This window comes from Columba livia, chromosome 4 (genome assembly GCF_036013475.1).
Source record: "Columba livia isolate bColLiv1 breed racing homer chromosome 4, bColLiv1.pat.W.v2, whole genome shotgun sequence".
Lineage (NCBI taxonomy): Eukaryota > Metazoa > Chordata > Aves > Columbiformes > Columbidae > Columba > Columba livia.
The window spans coordinates 13,916,746-13,926,944 of NC_088605.1; the positions used below are offsets into that span (position 1 = coordinate 13,916,746).

General features: G+C 41.9%; 1 long non-coding RNA gene across 1 annotated transcript; it reads right to left on the minus strand.

Moving 5' to 3' along the window:
- Positions 1-3,833: 3,833 nt before the first annotated feature.
- On the minus strand, positions 3,834-8,348 carry LOC135579332 (uncharacterized). The gene is made up of 2 exons (XR_010472119.1): positions 8,004-8,348; positions 3,834-4,242 (listed from the first exon to the last, which is right to left on the minus strand). It is a non-coding gene; the product is annotated as an uncharacterized LOC135579332 (long non-coding RNA).
- Between the last annotated feature and the right edge of the window lie 1,851 nt (positions 8,349-10,199).

Sequence of the window (10,199 nt, forward strand, 5' to 3'; positions counted from 1 at the left end):
ACATTCAAGCAATGATTCAAACAGAAAAATATATAAAAGTAGCAGGAGAAGCATCCTATAAAAGTCCTGAATACAGTGCATAAGTACAGACAATAAGCAGACTATAGACGTATACATCAGCTGTCCTTAGCAACCAGTCAGCTGTGAGAAATGAGCCTGACTCCCAGAGGTAAACCTGCAGGATAACATGCATTCACAGCAGCAATTTTTTTCTTATTAGAGTACAATTGGACACCCAGTCCAGAATAGTCATGCTTGGTTAGGAAGGGAAGGAACTCTTTCTACACAGACTAGTCAGTGCAGAAGTGGAAAATCAGTTCTGTTCATTACATCTGTGTTTTTCTGTGATCTCTAGTATTTGCAGCCCTGTAAATGTTGTTGATTTGACACTGCCATAAGTAAGTCCTTATTATGGGAAGAATTTCCCCATCATTCTGCTGTGTTTCCTTTATGCAAATAATATATCACTGTTTTCCTTTGAGAAATCTGTGTGGTGATGCATTTTAATTTAGGAAGGAAACTATGTAATGGCTTAAATTCATATTTAAATAATTTTTGTTCAAAATCTTAGTTTTAACATTTTTAAATAGTTTTTAAAATAATTTTATAATTAAAAGTCAATTAAACTTTTAAATAAATATACATCTATTGACTTGTCATTTTATATATCTGGTGGTGTTCTGGTTCTTCAGGAGAGAATCAGCCAGGACAGAGGAGGACAAAGGCACCCAACACAGAATGGGCTCATGCCCAATTTCACCTTCTCTGATACAGAAATGAGATAGCTGACAAAATTGTCAGGATTTTAACATTTTTCAGATGTACTGTAACTTTCACAGTTGTGCTTATAGTACACCCCCGTGTTTGAAAGTATTTTCTACAACTGCTGACACAATATAATGTGTGATTTTTACATGAATTTTGTGATTTTTGCCTCCCTTTAAGGATAATTTTAAAAAATATTTGAAATGTTTAAAAATTTGTGAGAATGGTGACATTCACAGACAATTATAAATCATGCTAGAACTCTAGAAATGGCACCAGTTTTTAGTAGGATCATTTTTGGGTGCATATAAAGGTGATTGTCTCCTGTGCTTTCATCAGGAAAGGTTGGACCAGATGATCCTTGAGCTTCCTTACAACGTGGTATGATTCTATTCCATGATTCTATGATTCTGCTTATCAGCAAACATTTATGAGTAGTGATTTACAAATGGTCTCATTGCTCAAGAAATGCCAATGCTTAGTAGTGACTGCCACCTGCAGCATCTGTTCTTCTGCCTATGTGTGGTGTGTTTTCTACAACAAAAGCTCCATTGTGCCTTCAAGCTGAAAAATGAGGCTAAAGTTGTGATGCAAATGGTGAATTGGATATTAAATAAATAAAGCTGAAGAAAACACGGTTCCTGCTTCTGTTGCTCTGAAGCAAAAATCTGAAGACAGCTTTTCAAAACTATTTCATTTGGTACCAAGGTTCCCAAAAGTTGCAGCACCTTCACATCTCCTGAGAAACATGAGCAATTTTCAACTACAAGTCAAAGAAGGGTCATCTTTCCCACCCAAATGACTTGGGCCCTCAGCCCAGAGAGGAGAAATGCTGCAGCAAGATCATGGAAAGGAAAGGTTCCCACAGGTAGGCAAAGTACAAATAACTGGGTTATTTTTCTGCAGAAGAAAAAAATGTTCCAACTTGCTTATCTGTTTTGTTTCAACTCAGTTTGCAGCCTTTGTGTTGCTGGGCTGGGAGGTGGTGATTTGGGATTTGGAGCACAATTGTGTGCCTGAATGAAGTCAGAGTGTGCTTGCTCAGAGGGAAATGTGTTACTGGTGTTGCTTGCTGTGACGCTGCTGCTGTTGATTGAAAGGAGCCTGCTGTGGCTTACTGCTGAAATTACGGGAATCTTCAATAGAGCGACCAACAGCACTTGGAGGGAGACAAAAAACACAGAAGGGAAAATGTTAAGGTAAAATTATGTTGGTGGTGAAGCTTGTTGTTTATATAAACTGTTCCTAATACAAGCACAACAGTGACCTTTTCTCATGTAAGGCCATAGAGCTCGTTCCAGGCGAGGAAAGTAATTATGAGTGTGCTCACAGAGGAGGATTTTGCGGAAGTCCTGGAAGTTTCCATCTGAGTCATCTCTTGAGAACTGGGTGGTAGCAAGTGTGTTGAAGGGCCAAGCCATGCCAGCCCATGTTGATCTACTATGGTTCACAGGCATGGCAGTAACTTGGGAACAAACAAATACGCTTACTTTCTGCTCAAAATTTCTGTTCCTCTTCTTTTCCTCTTCATATTACTAACTACACAGTACCTACTTCACTGAGATGCTTGGACACTTGTCTTACATATACACCAACAACAGCCTTACAAGCGGTTATGCTAGAATATGTCATCTCTCGAAATCCAGCAGAAAGGCATTCAAAATCTCCCCTTTTTCAACTAGTTTCTTTTAACTAGTTTCAAATCAGTTTGGGTTCACTTCTCTGCTGAAAATTAATACACCAGAAAGCATCTGGTTTTCTTAGGAAGGGTACCACAGAGCCTGTTTGGAAGGTAATATGTCCAGAGGAGTCAGAATACTTCTCCTATGCTGCACTGACCAAGTGAAATCTGAGTCTCCAGCAATATCCGTCCTGGTACGTAGACTGTATCCACCAAGATACCTGTTACCAGAGCACTGGATATAACTCAATTACCAAAGGTATTTAAAAACTGCTTTTGAAACTGAATATTAGACAGGAAAAAAAAAAAAAACAAAAGTCAGAATCATGAAAATCACAGTAAAATATAGTTAAATGATTAAACCTTTTTTTTTAATTTACGTACTACCTGAACTGAAAGAAATGTGGTATGTCCAGTTACTGAATAGATAAATTCTAATGAAGTGGCATTGTGCATACTTAAAACATATCTGAATGCGTGTTCTCTTCCTGTATTTTGTGCAATCATTTACTTTCTTGCCAAAAACACAACATATTTTCTTCAGGCAGTATTGAACATACAGCTTGTTCTTGCTTGCTTTATTCATGTCAGTGCACAACTTGCTGGTCATTTACCAGCACGGCTGCTCCCCCCTGGTTCATTCCGTGCTCTCCCGCTTCCCCATGTCCTCAGGCTTTTCAGCTTAACTCTTGGCAAAGCATCAGCTCACAATATTTCATCTTTATTCCTCAGTGTCATCAAGATGGAAGCCGCCACAGAGCAGATAACATCTCTCAAGCATGTGGTACACACAGTCCACTGGCTGACATAAAACTTGTCTGTCCAACACCAAACAAGCCTCCGTTGAAGAATTGCGGACATTGACATGACAGCTCACCCACTGCAGGGGTTGAGCTGAAGCCTTCTGAAGCTGAATACACGAGCTGGAGCAGGACAGCCAAGCTCTGCACTTGGGTGCTGTGACAGCTCTCTCTTCTCTGGACGGGGTAACAAAGTTGTAATAAGAAGGAGATATTTGATTTTAGGTTTAGACCCAAACAGGAGAAACTGTTCAGAAGGAACACAGGGAACGTGCTATTCATCCGAAATATTGCTAGATAAAATAAACTCCGTAAGTAGGATTTGCACTTCTAAGAGAACTGTTGGAAGAAAAGCTGGCCAGTGTGAGTATCCCATGTATGCAAAAAGCCCAAACCTGTCAGCAACAGTACCCAAACCAGATATACACTTTTCCAGATGTATGTGTGTGTTCTGTCTGTGTGACTGGTTAACACCAGAAACGTTAGAGTGTCTTGGAGAGAAATTTCATTACCTTCTAGATCTGCTGTCTCAAGTGGGAATGATTCATTGATGCCAGTAGACAAAACAGCAAGGATCTACCATATTAACACAGATTTTTTTTGTTTATTGATTCATGAAACAAATACTAAGCAAGGCATAAAATTGCCAGACAAGAAAAATACAATGTTATTAATGGTTGTAAGGAAATAATCTTGGGAGAAAAATGGCAGTAGATTGAATGTAGAAGTGTGCAGAGGTTATAGCAAACTTCTGTGACCCAGAGATCATCTTTTCACCATGTTTGCACAGCTTTTAGCTCAGTGGGAGCCTTGATCTATGACTTTGCCCCCGAAGCTGTAATCTGTATAGCAATGATAATAACATATGTCGTATAGAAATTAGTCTCCAGCTCTCAGCAGCATAGTAGATAATCACATCTAGTGTCTTCTCATTCTGTGCTTCAAACATCCTCCAGTAAGTTACATAAACAGTAGACTTTGTTCCCTTGCTGGAGGCTGTGAGCCAAAAGAAAAAATAAAAAAGGAATTAAGAAAATAACACATGCATAAACAAAACAGCAACAACATCAACAAAACAACAACAACAAAACCACACACACACACACACAAAAATAGTTACGCTCCCTAAGGCATCTGTGATTCAGAAGGACCAATGGCCACATGGTTTATTAAAGATGATTCTGAATTATGCAGTAAAAACTCTAACAGAGAGTCAATCAAAGCATAGCTCACTAGACTAGCTAGTTGAGCAGAAGTATTTGTCCACAATTTTTTCTGGGCATTTTTCTTACCATGTATGCTGTAGGCACACATGCACACACAGTTTCAAGTAGAAGAGAGCTCTTATTGAATTTGATAGTACGCCTAAATTCACATGTTCTGCTGGATGTAGATCTTGGGTTTTCCTCCAAGAAGAATACCATCTTCTCCTTTTAACAAGTGCTTTCTTTATAAAAAAGGTCAGCAAGAGATGGTAAGCTCTGAACAGCTGAAACTCCTTCATGGATTGCACTGGAAATTCAAGGATTTTATTCAGCAGTTCTAAATGAAGAATCTATCACCATCAGCAGTCTTATCCAAAGTTAATCCAAAATATTCCAAGAATATAATTGTCACACCTACAGTTTAATGTCGGCTTAAGCAGCAAAACAATCTGAAGAGGAAAGAAACAACCTCATTTATATTCGTCTCATTACAGTTTTAAAGTGTTTGGGTTCTAATTACTAGAATCATTTTCTAAGAAATTATGGTATGTTCAACACTGCCCGAAATACTTACAAAAACTTGATCTCTACCCAGCAGTGCCTTTCAGTAAAATGAGCTACAAAATCCATTGCAATGCTGGTGAAGTTTTTGTCTTTGAGTGCAGCCATTTTTCTCTGTCACTCCACCATCAAATACTGGCACCTCTGTGCCTCTTTGTCCGTTTAAGACAGTACCATCCATGTCCTGGCTCTTCCTCTGCTCTGCTGACCGTTGGGACAGTTGGCAACGGGAGAGCTCCAAAACGGACAGTCCTTGCACTCACTGGCATGAGGGGCTGTGATCCTCAGGGACTTTGCTTGGGCAGCAGAGGTGGGACGCCCATCATTGAGGCTGGCTGCAAAAGCATCTCTCATGGTTTGGCCTCACGTTAGCTCATTTGAGCTGTCTGCATCCAGCCCACAATTCCCTGTTGCCTTTCCGTCTTGTGGTCAGAACCCACAAAATAAATAAAGTTACATAAATAAAAACCTCAATGAATAAAAGCTCAATAAATAAAGATAGATAGATAGATAGATAGATAGATAGATAGATAGATAGATAGATAGATAGATAAACAAATGTGTTAAATAAATGAAGCAAAAAAAAGAAAGCACTAGAATGTCATTCAATTTCAGAGCAGCTCTGGTGTAACAACAGCTCCATTTCAGGGCAGAAGCCAAGTCCTACGCAAGGATAAGACTTCGATAATTAACCTGGGAAACAATGCTTAAAAACAAGGGGGCCCAGGAGGGTTGGACATTCTTCAAGCAGGTGGTTTTGAGTGCACAGGAACAGGCTATACCAGTGTGCCGAAAGGCTAGCCGGCGGGGAAGACAACCGGCTTGGCTAAACAGGGAGATTTTGAATGAAATCAGAAATAAAAAGAGACTTTACCAACTGTGGAAAAAAGGGCTGGCTACTTATGAAGAATTTATGGAAATAGCTAGATCATGCAGAAAAAAGATCAGGGAAACAAAAGTGCAATTTGAAGTTAACTTGGCCAATTCTGTCAGGGATAATAAAAAGTCCTTCTTCAAATATGTTAATAACAAAAGGAGGGGCAAGGAAAACCTCCATTCTCTGTTGGACTATGAAGGAAATATAGTTAACAAAGATGAGGAGAAAGCTGAGGTACTTAATACCTACTTTGCCTCAGTTTTTACCAGTAAGACAGGTGGCCCTCAGGACAACTCATCTCTGGAGGTGGTTGGCAGAGATAGGAAGCCAAATAGGCCCCTTGTATTCCAGGAGGACATAGTTGGTGATTTACTGAGCCATCTGGATCCTCACAAGTCTATGGGACCAGATGGGATCCATCCTAGGGTGATGAGGGAGCTAGCAGAAGAACTTGCCAAGCCGCTCTCCATCATCTTCCAACAGTCCTGGCTCACTGGGGAGGTCCCATATGATTGGAAATTGGCCAGTGTTACCCCAGTCCACAAAAAGGGCTGCAGAGCTGACCCTGGCAACTACAGGCCTGTCAGCCTGACCTCGGTGCCTGGCAGGGTTATGGAGCAGATCATCCTGAATGGAATCACACAGCACCTTCAGGATGGACAAGCGATCAGACCCAGCCAGCATGGGTTTAGGAGGGGCAGGTCCTGTCTGACCAACCTGATCTCCTTCTATGATCAGGTGACTCACCTGGTGGATGAGGGGAAAGCTGTGGATGTGGTCTATCTGGACTTCAGCAAGGCCTTTGACACTGTCTCCCATAATATACTCTTGCAAAAGCTGGTAGCCCATGGCTTGGACAAGTGTACTCTACGCTGGGTTAAGAACTGGCTGGAGGGCCGGGCCCAGAGAGTGCTGGTGAATGGGGCTGCATCCAGCTGGCGGCCAGTCACTAGTGGTGTTCCCCAGGGGTCAGTGTTGGGTCCAGTCCTGTTTAACATCTTTATTGATGATTTAGACGAGGGGATTGAGACCATCATCAGCAAATTTGCTGATGACACCAAGTTGGGAGGGAGTGTCGACCTGCTGGAAGGCAGGAGGGCTCTGCAGAGGGATCTGGATAGACTGGAAAAATGGGCTGATTCCAATGGGATGAAGTTCAATAAGGCCAAATGCCGGGTGCTGCACTTTGGTCACAACAACCCCCTGCAGCGCTACAGGCTGGGCGCAGAGTGGCTGGAGAGCAGTCAGACAGAAAGGGACCTGGGGGTGCTAATTGACAGGAAGCTCAACATGAGCCAACAGTGTGCCCAGGTGGCCAAGAAGGCCAACGGTATCCTGTCCTGTATCAAAAACAGCGTGGTCAGCAGGACAAGGGAAGTGATCCTTCCCCTGTACTCTGCATTGGTGAGGCCACACCTGGAGTATTGTGTTCAGTTCTGGGCCCCTCAGTTCAGGAAAGACATTGAAGTGCTGGAGCGGGTCCAGAGAAGAGCAACACGACTGGTGAAGGGACTTGAACATAAGACCTATGAGGAGAGGCTGAGGGAGCTGGGGTTGTTTAGTCTAGAGAAGAGGAGGCTTAGAGGTGACCTCATCACTCTCTATAACTACCTGAAGGGAAGTTATAGCCAGGTGGGGATTGGTCTCTTCTCCCAGGCAGTTAGCAATAGGACAAGGGGGCATGGGCTTAAACTCTACCAGGGGAAATTTAGGCTGGATATTAGGAAGAAATTCTTTACAGAGAGAGTGATCAGGCATTGGAATGGCCTGCCCAGGGAGGTAGTGGACTCGCCGTCCCTGGAGGTTTTTAAACTGAGATTGGACATGGCACTTAGTGCCATGATCTAGTAAACGGACTAGAGTTGGACCAAGGGTTGGACTCGATGATCTCTGAGGTCTCTTCCAACCCAGTCGATTCTGTGATTCTGTGATTCTGTGAATCACGTTACTTTATCACTTGTCCTGTTCCTGACACTAAGTGCCAAGGAAGGTGCCATAATCTGGTTCCATCTCAGAAGAAAATAGATCTTGACTGTTTTCATGGCTTCAGCCTCAGTAAGCAAAAATAAAAGAATGCACAAACAGAGTAAACATCTGTCTATGTCTTCTCTTACCTCCCATCTTATGTGATTTTCCTCCAGACTCACATGCTGGATGTTCACATTGCAGTGAATTCTGACTCACGACAACAATCACCACTGCTCATGTCTGCTTCGCATGTGAGAAAAACAAGTTTTAGATATAGAGCTGTCCTTGGGCAGTGTTCTCTGCCTTTGGAAGGTGCCTATATTGGTTCACTGCCTCAGCTGGTAAAAACACAGAAAAATGTGAAAAACACAATTTATCATGCACTGAATTTCAGACTCCAGAGCCAGTACTGTTTTGCTTTCTGTTCAAGGTTTGAATTCTTCTAATACAGTTCCTGTGTGTGCGTATTTGTGTGTGTGGTTTGGCTTCAGTATTTCCTGGAGGAATGTGGCCACACAGCTAAACAAAATACCTCCCTGGGGGCAGCTTGTGCTTTACAGTTGCTGCAACACAGAAAGAAAATCAGATTTTACAAAGAGAGAAATAGAGTACATCTTGCCAGGATATAAGAAAAGCCTCATGCTTGACATCATTAATGGTCAAATTATAACATAAAAAAATAATATTTTACTCCAGTGCATTTAGATCAGGAACACTGAAACCTTGCCTATCTCTTTGCGAAAAGAATGGAAGACAAATACATGAAAATAATCAATATTTTCTAGCTATAAAAGAAGTACGACCAGGCACCTTTCCCAAACTGCTCTTTAAATGTGTTCCACATGCTTTGTAAGTTGCTCTTTTCCCCTGAGGTTTGGTCTGTTAACTAAGAGGTGTATTAAATACTGATGAAAAAAAGATCATCTCAGTGCTTTTCCTCATACTTGCAAATGCTGATTCATCTGCAGGGCTACTCAGACCTGACACTGGGTCTCTCTCAATGAGGACTCAGCATCCTCATAGAGCAACAAATACATTTAGCCTTTTCCTAGCAAGTTCAACACTTGATAGAAAGGCTTAGAAAATATATCTCACTAAAGTTTTTTTTGTTCCTACTCCTCTCAATGTATAAAGCTAAACAGAGCTGGTTTATTGGCATGAAGAACTGATGCACTGTGTTTGGAAATAGAACTCTTCTTTGAAAAGTATGTGTAAAGCAGAATCAGAGAGTCTGCTTTGATCACTTTGATACTTTCCTGAATGTTTTTTAGGTTTTTTTCATTTCTCTTTGGTGTCATAGGAAAAATGGTGTGGACAATGCTATCATTCTCTGCCCAGCACGTTGTTGTATTACAGAAGCTCTTGTACCTAAATTATGCAATAGGAAGAATTGAAACTATGTTTTTTTGACATGAACAAAGTTGATGCCAACCTTTTTTGTTAGTGTACAATTAATGAATAAAACAGTCTGATGTTCTGAGTGCAGTTCATAGCATGGCAGTTGCTGTGCTGCCTGTACATGAGCTTTGCACATTCCCTAGGAGCACACCCAGCCTTTCTGAAAGCACCGCACAGCTGTGTAGTACTGTTTGCACACAGTTTTAATACTGGATTCAGACTAGGGTCCAGTGGAACAACTGTATTTCTCTGGTCAGTGTATTACCATATCTTTCTCTGGGCTGCACACTAAGGCCTCCAGCCTCTCTTTCAGGCAGCTATGGGCTCTCTCCTAGACAGCCATGGACCATTGCCCAATGTTTCTGCAGCCTCAGTTCTCATATGAGCCAAAGCAAAGGCTACTGCTCAGCAACCAAGGCAGTGTCCATTCCAAAGGACAGCACAAAAACAGAGTTCCCGGTTTGCCTGGGTTCTGCATCCTTGTGTGCCTGGATCTCTACTTTGAGCAACTGGGATGTACATGCATCAGGAGACTGTTTATGGGATCACCTCCATTTCCATCCCTATTACAGAATTTCCCAGTGACAATTATGGGACAATGGACTGTGAATAAGGCAGGCTGTGATGGGGCTGGAGTGCCCTGAGCCATAGAGTCAACAGCTGGCTTTGCCAGGAGTGTAGGAGAAGGACCCAGCTGTTGGAAAAGTAACTGAGGTGATGAGTAAAGGGAGCTAGAAGAGAAAAATGCCCACATTGTTGCATGTCTCCCAATCACTGAATATTCTCACTGTTCTTTCTGCACCCCATGCAGTCTGAATTCACCCTCCTTAACCATGAGTGGCCAAAAGTGTATGTAATATTCCAGATTAGTAGATCCCTGCTTTTACACCAGTGTCAGTATCTCCTTGTCTCTGCTGGCTATAACTCCTCTGCACATTCTAACA